Consider the following 19288-nt stretch of genomic DNA (forward strand, 5'->3'; position numbering starts at 1 on the left):
CCAGGGATTAAGACTCCACACTTCCAATGTAGGGGGCCCAGGTTCAATCCCTGGTCGGGGAACTAGATCCCACATGCCACAACTAAGGAGCCCGCATGCCGCCAAGAAGACACGGTGCAAGCAAATAAATATATATATATATTTTTAAAAAGCTGAGGGTGTCAGAGGAGCACCATTTTATAAGAACACAGATGGCCTCCAGGCCGTAGACCACCAGGCAGGTGGAATTCAGAGTTGGCTCCCGAGTCTTCTGGCAACAGTGCATTTGTGCTCTGCAGACAGAGGTCTACTGGTCCTATCTTGAGATGAAACCCAGGAGGGAAGAATTGCCGAGGGAAAAACAAGGTGTCTGGACAACAGAATCTGCCTCAAATACGTCCCCTCACTGACCCCCAACAACAGGAAACCGGATGCTGAGTGGGACCCCTTAATTAGCGTAACAAAGAGCACCTGAGTGGGTGCAGAGTTTGCTGGATGACGAACGCTCAGATAAATGCACAGCCAGCACACGCTCTCAACTCCGCTCCCCTGCAAGTGTGACAAACCCCAGTTTCTACAAGAAGAGAGATTACAGAGTCGGAGCTGGTGAGACTTGGTAGCGTGACTGGGGCCAGGCTCTTGACCAGGGGACTGAACCAGGAAGGGGCCAGAAACCAGAGGCGATGGTGTGACCGACAAGGAACACCTGGGCAGCCAGGAGCTCAGGCTCCAAGTCAGGCCCCGAGATGACAGCTGAGAGCTCTGGGCCTTCCAGGGAGGAGAGTGGGGACAGGTCAGCAAGAGGAACCTCGGGCAAGGCCTACATCCCAAGAGTGTAATATGGAAAGGGTGCCAAAGGACAGAGAGGAATAAAACCCAAGAGCCTGAGCTGAGCTCACAACAAACGGGGATCCAGCCTGTTTATCTTTACATTCCCCAGATCCAAGCACCACCCAGGGCCAACACATACAGGTGCTCAGTGACTCTTCAGGATGAATGAGGGAATCATAACCCTCAGAGAGACATGCATCGCAGCAAAAGAAAGGCTCTGGGGGCATCTGGGTTCAAATCCTGTCTCGTCACCTGCTGTCTGTGGGACACGTTACTTCACCTGTTCAGACTTCAGTTTCTCCAAGTGTGAAACGGAGCTAACAGGAGATCGCATCTGATGTCATAAATTTGAGCAGCATAATTTACATAAACAGCGTATTTCTGCAAAAGCCCTTCATGAAAATTATCTTACATCCTGTAAACTATAGCTTTACATTATTTTTTAATTAAAAATAAAACTGCTCTGTAATGACGTATATGGGAGTAGTGGATATATGTATATGTATAACTGATTCACTTTGCTGTACACCTGAAACCAACAACATTGTAAATCAAATATACTCCAATAAAAATTTAAAAAAATAAATAATAAAAGTACTGCAGGAGAATATAGAAAAATGTTAAAACCCTATTGTAGAATAAGGCAAGAAAAAGAACTAAAAGGCATTACAATTGGAAAAGGAGTAAAACTATTTATATTTATATATGACATGACCCTGTATATAGAAAATTCTAAAGAATTCATACCACACAAAAATACTAGTGCTAATCAATGAATTCTTATAAGATCAACTTATAAACTTATAAGATCAACACACAAAAATCAGCTGTTTCAATACACCAGCAAAGAACAATCTGAAAAGGAAATTAAGAAAATAATTCCATTTACAGTAGCATCCAAGAGAATCAAATATCTAGGAATAAATTTAACCAAGGAGGTCAAAGACTTGTACAATGAAAACTACAAAACACTGATGCAAGAAATTAAAGACCCAAATAAATGGAAAGACGTTCTGTATTCATGGATTGGAAGACTTGATATTTTTAAGATGGCAGTATTCTCTCCAAAGCAGTCTAACTGGTTTAGTGCAGTCCCACTAAAAAATTCCAACGGCCTTTTTTACAAAAATGGAAAAGCTAACCCTCATAGTCATACAGAACTGGAAGGGGCCCTAAATGGGCAAAACAAAAAAACTGGAAAAGAACAAACTTGGAATACTTCACTTTCTAATTTCAAAACTTACTGCACAGGAATCTAAAATACACAAAGGAACAAAATGAACATATCAAGAAACAGAAACAGACTCATGGTTCCCGGCGTGCAGGGCAGGGATGGACTGGGAGTCCAGGATTAGCAGATGCAAACTATTATATATAGGATGGATAAAAAAGGCTCTACTGTAGAGCACAGGAAACTGTATTCAGTATCCTGTGATAAACCATAATGGAAAAGAATATGAAAAAGAATGTCTATATGTACAGCAGAAATTAACACAACATTGTAAATCAACTGTACTTCAATAAAAATTTTAAAAAACTTGTATAAAATAGATAACTAACAAGAACCTACTGTATAAAAAAATAAATAAAATTAAATTTAAAAAACAAAAACTTACCGCACAGCTACAGTAATCCAAACAGTGCGGTACTGGCGTGAGCTGGACATAGAGACCAATGAAGCACAACAGAGTCCAGAAATAAACCCACACGTCTCTGGTCCACTGATTTTCAGCAAGGTGTCAAGACCATTCAACAGAGAAAGAATCGTTTTTCAACAAACTGTGGTCACCTCGTCTAGGTGATTCTAGTCACGTCTCAGGACTAAGCTAATGCATTACGACCTCAGGGAGCTGTTCCAAGCCATCCTAGGGGATCACAGCTTTCACAGTACTTAACCCAAATAGAATAATTGTGTAATTACTTAATCTTGGTCTCATCCTGAGGGCAGGGTCACGTTTATTTTCTTCAAGTCGACATTTCCAGTGTTTTTGTATACTGAATACACAAACTGTTTTCATATACCAAAGGGAGAAAATCATTTTTCCTATTCCACAGGGGTCACTTCCCAGACAACTGCTTTGTATCTCAAGCAGTTTATCCTAACAGGACAGGTGAGATGTAAGGTAAGTCACCGAGGAATCAGACACATACCTATTATCCCGTGATTAGTAGCAAACATCAGAGATGCTCCAAGGGGAAAACCAAACACATAATAACCGATGGCATTCAGGAGAGCACCCATCTTTTGTTTTCCTGCACCTCTCAGGACTCCACCAGAGGTGCCCTGAAGAGAGGAAAACCAAAACCAGTGTTGCAGTCATTCAGGTGTCATCATCACATCAGGTCAGAACACAACCTGGTGTTTCACAGCTCTGAATACAGTCACATACCCTCTATCAAGACAGGGACTGCACCTTACATAAGAGATAAAGGAGAACATTTGCCTTCTAAAGTTATGTTAAGGGACTTCCCTGGTGGCACAGTGGATATGACTCTGCGCTCCCAGTGCAGGGGGCCTGGGTTCGACCCCTGGTCATGGAACTAGATCCCATATGCATGCCGCAACTAAGAGTTCTTATGCCGCAACTAAGGAGCCCACAGGCCACAACTAAGGAGGCTGCAAGCTGCAACTAAGACCCCACACAACCAAATAAATATATATATATATATTTTTTAAAGTTACATTAACAACTACAGCAGCTTTCATCCAGAAACCCACCAAGTAACAGCATTTAAATCTCTATTTAAAAATAGTTCATGGGCTTCCCTGGTGGTGCAGTGGTTGAGAGTCCGCCTGCCGATGCAGGGGACGCGGGTTCGTGCCCCGGTCCGGGAAGATCCCACATGCCGCGGAGCGGCTGGGCCCGTGCGCCATGGCCGCTGAGCCTGCGCGTCCAGAGCCTGTGCTCCACAGCAGGAGAGGCCACAACAGTGAGAGGCCTGCGTACCACAAAAAAAAAAAAACTAGACACACAAAATCGTGCTGCACATAGTACACAGAGGTAAAATCACTGCAAACACTCACCGCAAGTGCATCAAACAGATGAAAGGGAGCAAACATGGGCATCACTTGGCTCACAAGGGACACGACGTCTCTGTTGGGGAAAAAGAGTCAGTGGCCCAAAACTCAGTTAAGTGTGGCACTAATCACCTGCTGGCTGCACAAACCCGCCAGAGCGGCCGGCCAGCCAGCTCAGTCCACATACTACTTTCCTACTTGATGAAATGAGGCCACGATGAAGCCTCACTAGCTTCAACGTCACCAGTTAGCATTTAGGTCGAAAGCGACGTGGGCTAGGCTGCCACAACAGAGCATAATTCTTAAAGTTTTGCTGATGAGTATAAAAATGTGAGGGTTGGCTACAGATGAACCGGTTGGCAGGGCAGAAGTAGACACAGATGTAGAGGACAGACGCATGGACACCACGGGGGGAACGTGGCGGGAGGGGGGGTGCTGTGATGAATTGCGAGACTGGGATTGACATATATACACTAATACGTATAAAGTAGATAACTAATAAGAACCTGCTGTATAAACAATAAGTAAAATTCAAAAAAAAGTGAGGGTTGGGAAGAAAAAGCAGGTTTCAGCCTGTGAAGGGTTATCTTCCCCTGTGGCTGGGAGTCTTCCTCAGAAATGCAGCTGGAGGCCAGTGTTCAAGGCAGAGAAAACATCTGCCCTCCTCAGGGATGCCGTGAGCTCTGGTGGCTGTGCTGGAAGGTCTGTCTGGCGAGGGCCTCGCGTGGGGCTTGGGGGCCCTGGAGAACGACTCAGCAGAGTGGCGGTGACCGCAGGCCTACACCATGGGGCCAGTGTGCATGCAAAACACAACAGATGGCGGTGCTCCCCCCAGAGCTCTGGCCTCCCTCCCCTCAGCCTGCGGGGAAGACTTAGCCAGCAGGTGCCACCAACTCAGGCAGAGCCCACAGGCAACCCTCTCACCAGAGCAGCGACCTCCTCCACAGAGCAGACCCAGGATGGCAGCGTCGGCTAACCCTGCACTGTCTCTACTAGTCAAAGTGACGGTGTGGTCCTTCCTTCACAAGTATAAACATTAAACCAACATGCACCAAACACGGAAGAAAATCAACAGCACAAAAAAAAAGATCAAAATGAGTAGGCAGAAGAGCTGACGCAAAAGGAAACAGAAAGAACGCAAAGACAGAAACTTTTAAAAATTATAATTCCTGTTCTTAGAAATATTCATAAACAGTAGGCATTTAAGGAAAAAGAGCAGTTGGGAAAAGTAACTGGAAATGAAAAATAGGAACACTAAAATACCACATTCCACTTAAAGTCTGGACAATGAAAGGGACATGGCTAGAGACTAAATTTTAATGGTAAATCTGAGGAAATATCCCCAAACACAGGTAACCACAGAAAAGACACATGCCAAATTAATCCATAAATACTATCATTTATCTCAATTTCCTAGAGCTAAAGAAAAATCCACTGCTTGAGACTGAAAGCCTACAAAGTGCCAGGCAGAATAAAAGATTCACCTGCACCTAAGCACGGCCAAGGACAAAAAGAATATCTGAAAGGGGCTTTCCTGGTGGCACAGTGGTTGAGAGTCCACCTGCCACTGCAGGGGACACGGGTTCGAGCCCTGGTCCAGGAAGCCCGCACATGCTGCGGAGCAACTGGGCCCGTGCACCACAACTACTGAGCCCACGTGCCACAACTACTGAAGCCCGTGTGCCTAGAGCCCATGCTCTGCAACAAGAGAAGCCACCACAATGCAAAGCCCATGCACCGCAATGAAGAGTAGCCCCCACTTGCCACAGCTAGAAGAAGCCTGCGTGCAGCAACGAAGACCCAACGCAGCCAAAAATAAATTTATAGAAGAAAAAAAGAATATCTGAAAGATTTCCAGAAAAATAAAATTTCTGGGACTGACGGAGAGAGGCAGGCCCGTTGTCTTAACCCCTCCGGGCTGAAGTGCCTTCCCAGGCAGCGCCCGCTGAGTAATTGAAGGAGACATAAACTTGTAAGAAACTCTTCTTTGGGAATTCCCTGGGGGTCCAGTAGTTAGGACCTGGTGCTTTTCACTCCTGTGGCCCAGGTTCAATCGCTGGTTGGGGAACTAAGATCTGCAAGCTGTGTGGCCAAAAAAAAGAAGAAGAAAGGAAAAAAAAAAACCTCTGTTGGGCCACTGGCTGACTATGGAGATAGCAGGCACCACACATGACAAGGAACACAGTCTCTGTAAAAACTGGTTTTAGAAAAGTCACCAGACGAATGGGAGAACTGCAGACCAACAATGACAGAAAGCAAGAACAGCACTGCCTCCCTCAGGAGAGCCTGGTTTCCAGAGTTATCACAGTACGATATTAAAAACGTCCAGTTCTTAACAAAAATTGACAAAGCATATGGAGAAACGGGGAAGCAGGGAAAAGGAGATCATCACCGCTGGCAAATACTGTCAGAGCTGACTTTTTCAGAACCGTGGAAATTAACCAAAGGCTTGCAGTCACTTGGGGAGCCCATATTCAAGAAAAGTGGCTGAATCTTGGTAATGATAGCTCTGTGGTGTCATCCCCTGCTCCCAGCTCAGCAGTAACCTTAAAGTAACAGCCCACACATACTGCCAAGGCTGGAGGAGGAAGAGTGGGTCGAACTCTTTAAGTTTCATTCCCAAATTATAGTTACTAATTCACAAAAGGCCACCTGTCTGGTGGCTCCTTAGAAGACCCCCCAAAAGGCTGTCTTTATTTCATCAGGTTCCAACTGCCCAGTGCTAAAGTCGACCTTCAGGAGATTGTCTGTCAAAAATATTTATAGGCGGGACTTCCCTGGTGGCGCAGCAGTTAAGAATCCTCCTGCCAATGCAGGGGACACGGGTTCGAGCCCTGGTCTGGGAAGATCCCACGTGCCGCGGTGCAGCCAAGCCCGTGTGCCACAACTACTGAGCCTGCGCTCTAGAGCCTGCGAGCTACAACTACGAAGCCTGCATGCCTAGAGCCCGTGCTCCGCAACAAGAGAAGCCACTGCAATGAGAAGCCCACACACCACAACAAAGACCCAATGTAGCCAAAAATAAATAAATTTATCTATTTTTTTAAAAAAAAATTTACAGGCAAATGTTCTAGTTGCTGCTTCCTGAGGCAGTGGAAACAGGGCAAACAACACACTAACCAAGCAGCTTGGTAGGAAAGGCTGCGGATGAGGGGTTGTATCAGGGCTCGCTCTGGAAGCGCTGACATGTTACTGGGGATCTAGAAGGCCACACGCACGCCTAGGGCTGCACAGAGGCTCAAGAAACACCAGGAAGGGCCTAAGCTCTCACCTGGGGCTGAACTTGAGACTCTGCATGGACAGGAAGTGAAAGTTAAGGCCAAGCTGTAAACTGCCTGGCTGGGTGTTGAAGGTGAACCTGACGCACATAGAGAGCCCGTCAGCCAAGACTGGGAGATGTTTGGGATGCAGACTGTCCGGTCATTAGCTGACCTCTAAGCTAATGCAGCAGAGACTTCAGTGGCCACGCTCAACGAAGAATACAGACCTTTACCGAAATAGTTCTTAGAAGTCACTAAGCAAACAAGAGCATCGACAACAAGAACCCAGGGGACGGGGTGAATATGACTTCCAGAATTGCCACATTATAATATTTTAAAATGTCTAGGTTTCACATAGAGAGCAGACATGTGGTGGCCGTGGGGGAGGGGTGGAGTGGGAGTGTGGGGTTCGCAGAGGCAAACTATATAGGACGGATAAAAAACAAGGTCCTGCTGTAGAGCACAGGGACCTATAGTCAAATTTTGTAATAACCTATAAGGGAAAAGAATCTGAAAAAGAATATATTTATATATGTATAACTGAATCATTTTGCTGTACAGTAGCAATTAACACAACACTGTAAATCAATTAGACTTCCACTAAAAAAAACCCAAATCTAGTTTTCAAAAAAAAATTATGAGTCATGTAAAGAAACAACGAAGTATGGTCCATATACAGGGTGAAAAAAGGAATAAATAAAAATTGTCTCTGAGGAAGCACAGACTTTGGACTCGCTAAAATAGACTTTTAAGCCATCTATTTCAAATATATTCAAAGAGTTAAGGAAAACCATGTTTAAAGAACTAAAGGCAAGTATGAGAATGATGCCTCACCAAGTAGATACTATCAATAGAGAGACAGAAATTATAAAAAATAAAGACCGTGGAGTTGAAAAACCCAAAAAATAAAATGAGAAATTCACTAGAGGGCCTAAGCAGTAGACTTGAGCTGGCAGAAGGAAGAATCAGTGAACCTTAAGGTAAGCAAATTGAGATTATTTAGACTAAGGAACAGAAAGAAAAAGGAATGAAGAAAAATGAAGACCTGTTGGAACACCATCAATTATAACAGCACACATAATGGGAGTGCCAGAGGTGAGAGAGAAGACAGAAAAAATACTTGAAGGAAGAATGGCTGAAAACTTCCCAAATTTGATAAAAGACATGAATCCAAGAGACTCAACAAACTCCAAACAGGATAAACTCAAGGGAGAGACAAGTCATTTGCTGGGAGTGATGGCTGAAGGTGGTACAGTGGGGTCAGTGGTTTGAGGAGCGTGGAGAAGGTTTAATATGGACTGCAGTGATGGACAGTGAGATGGCCAAAGAAAAGCAAGATGGACTTACTTTTGATGCTGAGGGTCTAACTGTGGCCATAAGTTTGTAGTGGAACCAACACGCCCTCTTCCGTGACTTTTCCAAAAGTGATGCGCTACTGACACACACAGTGTGCACCTGGGTTCCTCCAGGCTGGGGTTCTGCCACACAGGAGGGATTCAGGAATTCCGCAGACAATGAGCCATGGCACTTACGCTACATAAGGGAAGGTGTAAAGGCAGGAATGTCATGATGGACTGAGAAAGAGTGCAGGACCAGAGGAGCCCACAGACTGGAGAGCCCAAGCAGCTGAGGAATCCTCTTAGTAGACATGGCTGTTGGAAGCGTTGGAGTTGTGGACTGGAGCTGGAACAGTTAACGTTATGACAGAGCCCCAAGCATGACCACGGGAGAGTGTGCCTGCAGAGAGCAGAGGTTACTGGGCTGAGGACTGGGGCACTGGACAGCTCATCCATGTGGATACTGAGTTCAGCCGGGATGCTGCTAGGGTCTGGGGGGTGAGAACACTATAGTGAAGATGCCAGAGCTTTAGGCAAAGGAGGAGGAAATGGAGATATACAAGCATGTATCACGTGTACAGATGCCAGAAGGTGAAAAGGATAGGAAATACTGTCACTGACAGAATTAGGAACCCAAAATGTCAAGATGAGTCAAAAAATAAGAAAATAAAGATTGATGGGTACAAAAGTAGGATCTGCATTTGGGTCCAAGAAGATAACCACAGGAGTGCAGAATGTGGACGCTAGGGCTGCTCAGGGGCGCACTGGCAACCAGCTCCACAGACACAGTGTTGTACAGCCACCAAAAACCTAATGCTTCACCAGGAGTCCATCAGGTAGAATGAGGTACAGGGGACACAGTTCTGCTCTAAATGGAGCTAAGAGCACTGCCTTCAGGTTTGTATGAATTCCAAAGTGGAGACTCAAAATCACATTCCATGGGAAATGTCTGAAGGAATTTCAGATGGTTACCATGGAGAAGAGAGCATGAGAGATGCCTTCAAATATCTGCAGGCTGTTAACTCAGAAATGGATTTAGATCCTTCCAAGCACAAGAACCAGAATAAGTGGGTGAAAATTACAGGTACATTTCAGCTCAAAATAAGGAAGGTGTCCTGGGACTTACCTGGTGGCCCAGTGGTTAAGAAACCACCTGCCAATGCAGGAGACACGGGTTCAAGCCCTGGTCTGGGAAGATCCCACATGCTGTGGAGCAACTAAGCCCGTGCGCCACAACTACTGAGCCCACACTCTAGAGCCCATAAGCTGCAACTACTGAGCCCGCGAGCCACAACTACTGAAGCCTGCGCACCTAGAGCCCATGCTCCACAACAAGAGAAGCCACTGCAATGAGAAGCCCATGCACTGCAACAAAGAGTAGCCCCAGCTCACCACAACTAGAAAACGCCCGCGCACAGTAACAAAGACCCAACACAGCCAAAAATAAATAAATAATTAATTTTTTTAGAAAAAGGAAGGTGTCCTGAGAATCAAAGCTGCTTTCAGAGGTAGCAAGATCCTCACCCACTGAGGTTATGAAAGTGTAAGTTGGACAACCTGGCAAGGATGTTTTGGAGGAATCCTGATGTAAGATGAGTGATTACATCAAATAGCCTTTTAGATCTCTTTAATTCTAAGATCTTACCAAATTTAGAAAGATTTGCCATTATTCAGGTTTTTTTCCTGTCCCCTCTCCTCTCTGTTTTGAGAACCCTAGTTACAGCCTTTTTAGGCCAATCACAGCTCACTGATATTCATCTTTTTCCAGTCTTTTTTCTCACCACATTTCATTTAGGATATGTATTATTGCTCTATCTTCAAGTTCACTAATCTTTTCTTCTACACTATTCTAATCTGCTGTTACTCTCATCCAATATAGTTTCATTTCAGACATTTTCTTTCAGCTCTATAAGTTCAATTTGTTTTTTAAAAAATCTTTGATGTCTTACTTTAGCATGCTCACATTTTCCTCTATCTTCTTGAAAATACAAAACATAGTTATTAAAACTTTTAATATCCCTGTGTACTAATTCTATCATATGTTTCATTTCTGGGTTGGTTTCAACTGATTGATGTTTCTATGGATTTTAATTTCTTGCTCCTTTGTATACCTGGTAATTTTTAATTAGATGCAGACATCGTGAATTTTAGTTTGTCAAATACTGCATGTTCTTGTAATAATTGAAGTACTCTTGAGCTCTAATACAGTTAAATTTCTTGGAAACAATTTGATCCTTTCCAAGTCTACTTTTAAGCTTTGTTAGGTGGGACCAGAGCAGGCTTCATTCTAGGGCTAATTTTCCTTCTCCTGAGGCAAGGACCTTCTGAGAACTCCACCAGCCATCCCATGCATTACAAGGTTTTGTTCATTCCACGTGGTGGGAACACAAACTCTTCCTGACCCTTTATGAGCTTCAAGGATTGTTCTGCCTGCTCCTTTCAGGTGTTCCTTCCCGTCCCTCACCCCACCTTCCCTGGCCTCAGGTGGGACCCTTACACGCACAATTGGCTCAGCGGTCGGCTGAAGACTTGAGGGAGAGCTTCCATAGATCTCCAAAGCGCTCTCTGGGCGCCCTCCAGGTGCTCTCCCTGCTCTGGGACTCTGCCTGGGAACTCGCCACAGAGCCTCCCCACTCCCAACTCCATTTCCCCAACCCAAGGAGATGGGGGGGGGGCTTTCCCAGGGCCCCTGCCTGCACTTTGTCCTGGAAACTCCCTCACGGTAAGCTGGGGCAATCACGGGGTTCTCCTCAGGGATTTATCTGGGCTGCCTGTGGTCCAATGTCTGAATGCCATCTTTAAAAACACAGATTTTGTCCAGTTTTTTAGTTGGTTTAATGCAGGATCGTAAATCTAGTTCCTGTACCTCCATCTGACCACCTCCCTAGCCCTAAGATTTTACAATACATTTAAGCACTGGTCTAAAACCAGTGGGGTTGGGTCAAACTAGAAGAGCACACTTAAAAGTAATAAAACCGAATTTCTCCATAAGCATAATCTGAGGCAACTGGTGCAAATTACTGAAGCTTCTTCATAAGGATTTGGTTTATTCAAGACACTTTATTGCATCTAAATAATTACACAAACACATCATTACAGAAAATGCAGTAAAATTCTACCTAAGGTTGGGTCAGTGGTTTATGCAAACACTGCCCAGATGATTCAGGTGTGCTGGCTGCCAGCGTGCCCTGGACGGGGAGGTGCCTTTCTGGGGATGAGGTTTTTTTCCATGTGCTTTTTCTGTGTATCTCTGAGCAAAAACACACCGAGCACAAGAGAAAGCCCACTTGCATTTGATAAATGAACTGGGTATTGGAGGGGTGGAGGGGGTTTCCATGGGCTTCCTTCATTCAAACCTCTTCAGATTCACTCCCAGCTGCACTACAGATTTTCCTATGGAGTAAAATGCTACTCAGAGTCAGAAAAGTATAGTGAAGAAAGCAAGCATAAAACTAAAAATGTTCTCCTAGAAGATGGTACATACTTGTCACTGGTGAATGCATAGGCTACCACATCCTTTAAAGCAGCAAGTAAGATACCGGTTACAAGTGCGCAAACACCTGGAAAATACAGAAGAAACAGCAGGAAATGAAAGTGCTCCCGAGTGTGATAAATCCTCGTACCGACTTCTCAGGAGATATTTGTCTCAATGACTTAAGAAATGTAATAATTTAAAGTGTTTCTTCTTACTGTCTAGGAAAAGAGCACCTAAGGTCAGATGATTCTAACTTCTTTTTCTAAGGGAGACTCATAGAAAAGATGTTCAATAAGATGACAGCATCATCAGAATCTTCTCTAACTGCTCAGATTCCAGAACATTCAAACTGCCTAACGGTCAGTGATCCAGGAACCTGGAGAGCTGGGCACACAGATTCTGGTCAGAAATAAGCCTGCATGGGCTTCCCTGGTGGCGCAGTGGTTGAGAGTCCGCCTGCCGATGCAGGGGACACGGGTTTGTGCCCTGGTCCTGGAAGATCCCACATGCCGCGGAGCGGCTGGGCCCGTGGGCCATGGCCGCTGAGCCTGCGCATCCGGAGCCTGTGCTCCGCAGCGGGAGAGGCCACAACGGTGAGAGGCCCGCGTACCGCAAAAAAAAGAAAGAAAAAAAGAAAGAAAGAAAGAAGCCTGCACATGACAACAACTGCCTTTGAAATGATTCCTGTTAGTACCACGTGGAGGAGTATTTAGCTGGTGCCTAATAACAGAAAGTCATATTTAGGAGCTTCATTTAACGGAGTAAACAGGAGTCAGCATGAAGAAGAAAGATTGCAGCTGCGTTTGCACACGTAAGTCAATTCCCAGAGAAACTATGATATATATTTCTCAACTTCGATACAGCTGCGGCCAGCGAGCAGCAGTGCCACACTCACCTGCACACAGGAGGGCGGTGGCACAGGAGTGTCGTGCCTGCTGGGCATCCCCTGCCCCCAGGGCACTGCCCACCCGGACGCTGGCTGCCACGCCAAGGCCTAGAGGCACCTAGAAATGAATGATCGCAAAATCACGAGGAGGGGTCAGAGGGTCTGAAAATCAGAGTATCAGTGCACTGGAGTCTACCTGCGCGGAAACCCAGGACAGAGTCAGAGCCCCGGGTTCTAGACCCGGTTCCAGTACGTCCTTGCCGTGTGACTGGAAACAAGTGGCTTGGCCTCGCCCACTGTTACAGATGTGTAACAGCCGCCCTGACCGCTGCCCCCATCAGAGGCATCAGAGTAGAACCTCTTAAAGATGCTGGATTTGAGGGCAAAGCACCTCCCTTATTAACTAAACATATACTATCAAGAGTCAATTCAACTTTGCTACATTCTACAAGACTTAATGAACTATAAATATATAAATCATTCGTAAAAATGAAATGAATCATGTGAGAAAAGCACTTAGAACGAAGCCTGGCACACTGTGGGAATTCCACAAAAGCTGATGAAATCTGCCTCCACCATCCGTTATGTGTCCAACATTCCTACGTCTAATTACCCATTAAATCCAACTATGGCCCTTCACAGTAGATGCCCAAACTTTATTTTAATTACTGGTTATAAATCTGAAGCTATGTGCTTGCCTGCTTCTTAAACAGACCATTATTCAACTTGCAGGGTCATGTCGGTTGTTCTCCTGTGATGACAGTGCTGCCCTCGGGGGCTGTTTGTGAAACACGGGTTGTGTAGTAACCCGATTTTAGTTCTCAGATCTGCTTTTAATAATTTATACGTCAGCTTTAATTTCTATTCCGACTAGAAGCAGCCTCCTCCTGAGAGCCGTCTAATTTGTTGCTGTTTGAGAACCAGCCTAAGTGAAGTTGAAAAAAAATATGTATTAAAAATTGTTAAGTTGGGCTTCCCTGGTGGCGCAGTGGTTGAGAGCCCGCCTGCCGATGCAGGGGACACGGGTTCGTGCCCCGGTCTGGGAAGATCCCACATGCCGCGGAGCGGCTGGGCCCGTGAGCTATGGGCGCTGAGCCTGTGCGTCCGGAGCCTGTGCTCCGCAATGGGAGAGGCCACAGCAGTGAGAGGCCCACGTACCGCAAAAAAAAAAAAAAAAAATTGTTAAGTTTAAGAACTTGAAAAACAATGGACCTGACTATATAAAAATTTACAAGACTTGTGGGCTCAAAATATACATATTGGCTTCAGCTCCAGATGAATGGCCAGCTCACATGCTTAACCCCCTTCCTTCCCCAAATGCCACTAAAATGTCAGTAAAGATGCTTAACAGAGAAGAAACTCATTAACAGCTCTGAGACTAAGTGAGCTGATGAGCTTCTGGAAGAGGGAAAGGACAACAGGAAGCCAAAGTCCAGATGAGAAAGAGGAAAAGGCTACATCCCACTCGTTCTTCCCACAAGGGCCCCAGGAGGCAATGATGAGCAGTCCTGTGGACTCATGACAGGGTCACAGACAGCACAGCACGGCCAGACCCCACTGCTGACCGGTCCTCCCTCTCAGACTCACTGCACAGCGACTGGTGGTGTGAGTGCCTCAGAGCCAAGCCCTTCTCGTCTTGGGGGATGGGAGGTGGGGTGGGGCAGTGGGGGAGGTCAGGACTGCTGCTCCCTGCTCCCCATGCATAAACCCCTTAGGTGAAGATGTCATGTGACAGATCCCACCTCTGTACTGATCCTTCCCATGCAGGGGAGAGGTCTGCTGGAGAAAAATCCACAAACAACAGGTCAGGAAAGCCACGTCAGCCATTTAGTTAATAAATCAATGCATTTTCCTTTTCTTGCCTAATTGCACAGGCTCGAATCTCCAATAAAATGTTCATTATAATTGTTGAATATTAAGATTCGTGTCTCACTTCAGTTATCTAATGGTCTCTGTCTCTCATCAAACGTCTGAATATGGCATCCCCGCCAGTCTCTATCCTCTCCCTGGGGAATTCCTACTAGATAGAAGATATATAATGGGTCTACATCTTTCACGTGTTCCAGTTCTACTTTTTCTCACTTGTATTTACTGTGCCAAAATACACGCAACGTGAAATTTACCATGTTAGCCATTTCTTCCCTTCTTATTTCGGTAATTACTATGTGGTGTATTTTTTTTAACCGTTAATAACCATTTTAAAGTACGCACTTCAGTGGTATTAAAATACTTCCGTAATGCTGTGCAACCATCACCACCATCATCTCCAGAACTCTTTTCATCTCTTAAAGCTGAAACCCTGTGCCCATTAAACAATAAATCCTCACTCCCCCCTCCCCCAGACGCTGGCAACCACCCTTCTACTCTGTCTCTATTGACTAGTCTAAGCACCACATATGAGTGGACTTGTCCAGTATTTGTCTTTTTACGTATGGCTTATTTCATTTAGCATAAGGTCCTCAAGGTTCATCCACACTGTTCCATGTGTCAGAATCTCCTTCCTTTTTTTAAAATAATGATAACCCCATTGTATGTATATATCACATTTTGTTTAACCATTCATCTGTGGAAGGACACTGAGGCTGCTTCCACCTTTTGGCTCTTGTGAATAAGGCTGCTGTGAACATGAGTGTGAAAACATCTCTTTGAGATCCTCCTTTCAACTCTTTTGGGTATACATCCAAAAGTGGAATTGCTGGGTCATATGGTGATTCTATTTTTAATTTTTTAGGAACTACCATTTTTCTATTTTCCCATGGCAGCTGCATCATCTTACATTCCAACTGACACTGCATAAGGGTTCCAATATTTCTACACCCTCGCCAACACTTATTTTCTGTTTCTTTTTTTTTTTCTTTTTTTCTCAAGAGTAGCCATTCTAATGGGTGTGAGGAGGTATCTCACTGTAGTTTTCATTTGCATTTCCTAATGATCGGTGATACTGAGCATCTTTTCATGTGCTTATTGGCCATTTGTATATCTTCCTTGGAGATAACACCCGTTCAAGTCCTTTGCTCATTTTAACAACAGGATGTTTTGTTTTTTGTTATTGAGTTTTAAGAGTTGTCTATATATTCTGATTAGTAATCTTTATCACATAGGTGATTTGCAAATATTTTCTCCCATTCTGTGGGTTGCCTTTTTACTCTGTTGATACTGTCTTTTGATGCACAAAATTATAAAATTTTTAAAGTCCAATTGTCTATTTTTCTTTTGTTGCCTGTGCCTTTGCTGTCATATCCAGGAAGTCATTGCCAAATCCAATGTTGTGAAGCTTCTGACTTATGTATATACTTCTAAGAGTTTTATTGTTTTAAGTCTTAGATCCACTTTGAGTTGATCTTTGCACATGGTGTTAGGTAAGGTCCAACTTCATTCTTTTGCATGTGGATATCCAGTTTTCCCAGGAACAGTTGTTTTTGTCAAAAATCACTTCACAATATATGTGAGGGTTTACTTCTGGGCTCTCTATTCTATTTCATTGGTCTGCATATCTAATTCCATCTATTTATATGCCTTTGTTTTATTATGGGAATTTCCACAGATCTATCTTCAAGTTCATTATTAGATTTTTCAGTTTTAACTAATCTGTGAAGTATTAAATTTCTGTGGCTATATTTTCATTTTTTTAAAATCCTACTTGGTTGTTTTCCAAATATTCTTTGGGTATCAGTTTCTTCTTTTATGTTGAATGATTCTGAACATACGACTTTTCTATTCTCTGATGATTATACCGTCATCTCAAACGCCAAACTCTAACTTTCCTGTATCTGTTAACTCTTGCTCTCGGTGGATTATTTCTCTGTATTTTATCATTTTTATTTTAAGTTCACCACTAAGGGGACTTGTTTTTTTTCCATAAAAATAATGAGCACTTATTGCTTAACAGTCTCTAACAAAGGGAAGCCTGGGACAAGAAACAGAAACTAGAATGGTGGTTGCCAGAGGCTGAGGGCAGGAGGAATGGGAATTATTCAATGAGCAGAGTTTCAGTTTTGCAAGAGGAATAAGTTCTGGAGATTGGTTGTACAACAATCAAAATATGCTTAACACTACTGAATTAGGCAGTTAAAATGGTAGGTAGGATGGTAGACTTCACGTTATGTGTATTTTACCACAAGTAAAAATAAAAATTAAAATTGAAGCCTGTGATAGAACAGGTAGAAAAACAGAAGATATGAACATGACGTAGAATTGGTAGATAGCTTCGGTTTACTGCAAACCTATAAACAAGCTCCACGGGACTTCCCTGGTGGCCCAGTGGTTAAGAATCCACCTTCCGACGCAGGGGACTTGGGTTTGATCCCTGGTTGGGAACTAAGATCCCAAATGGTGCAGGGCAACTAAGCCTGCTTGCCGCAACTATAGAGCCCACATGCTCTGGAGCCTGCATGCCACAACTAGAGAGCCCACGTGCTGCAACTACTGAGCCTGCACGCTCTAGAGCCTGCACACCACAACGAGAAGCCCATGTGCTGCAATGCAGAGCCCACATGCTGCAATTAAGACCCAACACAGCCAAATAAATAAATAAATAAAAATATTAAAAACAAACAAACAGGGCTTCCCTGGTGGCGCAATGGTTGAGAGTCCGCCTGCCGATGCAGGGGACACGGGTTCGTGCCCCGGTCCGGGAAGATCCCATATGCCGCGGAGCAGCTGGGCCCGTGAGCCATGGCCACTGAGCCTGCGTGTCCGGAGCCTGTGCTCCGCAACGGGAGAGGCCACAACAGTGAGAGGCCCGCGTACTGCAAAAGAACAAACAAACAAACAAACAAAAAACAAAAAACCCAAACAAACTCCAGGGCCACCATTTAAAAATAGAAGCAAGGACTTCCCTGGTGGCACAGTGGTTAAGAATCCCGAGCCCTGGTCCGGGAAGATCCCACATGCCACGGAACAACTAAGCCCGTGCGCCACAACTACTGAAGCCGGCGCACCTAGAGCCCATGCTCCGCAACAAGAGAAGCCACTGCAATGAGAAGCCCACACACCAAAACGAAGACCCAATGCAGCCAAAGATAAATTAATTACTTTTTTTAAAAAACAGAAGCAAAACCAAATCGTGCCTTGATGGAATCCTTCCCCCATCAACAGCCAATCCTCTAGACAGAACTGACTCCCAGCAGCCTCTGCTTCCTCACCCCGAGAAGGTCGGTGCCCACATCTGCCTCCTGCTTTTCATCACTCCAGAACGTCTCCGATGACCCTAAATCCAAGGGACCCTTCCCACCCTCTCCCTGGCTCTTCCACGACCTGTTCTCGGGGTCGCCCCCCTTCCACACCTGCCTGGGCCTGGCTCTTGGTGGGGGTCTCCTTCTGCTGCTGACTCCTGTGTCTTGGGGTTTGCCCTTAGACACCCTCCCGGCTCACTCCTACACGACCACATCAATCCCCCACTAAGTCCTTCTTTTACTTTTAAGACTAAAAAAACATATGTAAACAGAAACAAAAATGGCCCCTCATCCTACTGCCCAGGTGGCATCTGTTTTTCAAAACCAAGGAACAAAGGGCCTATATGTGCAGAACTGGAATATTCAGAAAGCCTCAGAAGGTAAAAGGCCTGACGCCACGCAGCTGTTCAAGCCCGAAACCCTGGAGGCATTTGTGATTCTTCCCGTGCGTTGCCAAGCCTCCCACATCCAAACCCTGGTCCTGTCACTTCCGCTCTGCCCAACGGCATCACTAACTCAGCCTCTCTGCCCCTTCTCCACCACCAGCCGCCTTCCACTTGCTCCCCTCGACGACTCGAACAGCCTCCTTCCCGCCTCCCATCCCACACCTGTCCTCCAAGCCAGCTTCTACACAGCGGCAAGAAGCTTCTCTCCTTGCTAACCCCTCAGCCGGGCTCGTATCAGGTCCCTGAATATGCAAGGGCTCTCGTGCATCCCTGCATCTCAGGGCCTGTGGTCAGCCCTGACTGTGGGCTTCCCGGGCTGGCACCTTCTCACCCTTCAAGTCTCCGCTTACACAGCAACTCAGGAGGACCGTTCCTCAACGCCTATCTAAAAAGGTGTCTGTCTCTGTTTTCATACAGCTTAGACTTATTTTGTTGTTTGCTTCTTTTATGGTGCATGTTATATGTCTGTATCATGCTCTTATTCATCTCTTTGCTTGCTTATCTCCACGCCAGCCCACCAGCCACAAGAGACAGGGACCGTCTGCACCTTATGCCCCACCATATCCCAGCACCAAGTTATTTGCAGTAAACTCCGTTATTTCCAATAAACATGCCAGGCATTCTGCTAAGTATTTTATATAAGCTTTGTCTTAATTTTCACCTGCCAGGTAGGTATTTTTTCCCACTGTGTATACGGGGAAAGTTAAGCTCAGAAAGGTTATGTAAGGAGCCCAGCATCACACAGCTGGGAAGCAGCACGGCCAGGACCCACACCCAGCAGTGTGTCTGGCTCCAGAATCCACACTTGCTTCTCCAGCTGCGCTCCCCCCTCGTACCGTCTAACTCTGAGTGGACAGCACGGCATCGCCTTACCATGTAGG

The 19288-nt window shown here is 45.2% G+C and overlaps 1 protein-coding gene and 1 pseudogene across 1 annotated transcript in view; one reads left to right on the forward strand and one right to left on the reverse strand.

Annotated features, from left to right (window-relative positions):
• LOC115855777 (receptor-binding cancer antigen expressed on SiSo cells pseudogene) overlaps positions 1–19288 on the forward strand; it is a 111211-nt pseudogene that overhangs the window by 55020 nt on the left and 36903 nt on the right.
• The window catches only part of LOC115855775 (multidrug and toxin extrusion protein 2-like), a 50023-nt gene that overhangs the window by 8982 nt on the left and 21753 nt on the right, over positions 1–19288 (reverse strand). The window lies entirely within an intron of this gene.

This window comes from Globicephala melas, chromosome 20, assembly GCF_963455315.2.
Source record: "Globicephala melas chromosome 20, mGloMel1.2, whole genome shotgun sequence".
Lineage (NCBI taxonomy): Eukaryota > Metazoa > Chordata > Mammalia > Artiodactyla > Delphinidae > Globicephala > Globicephala melas.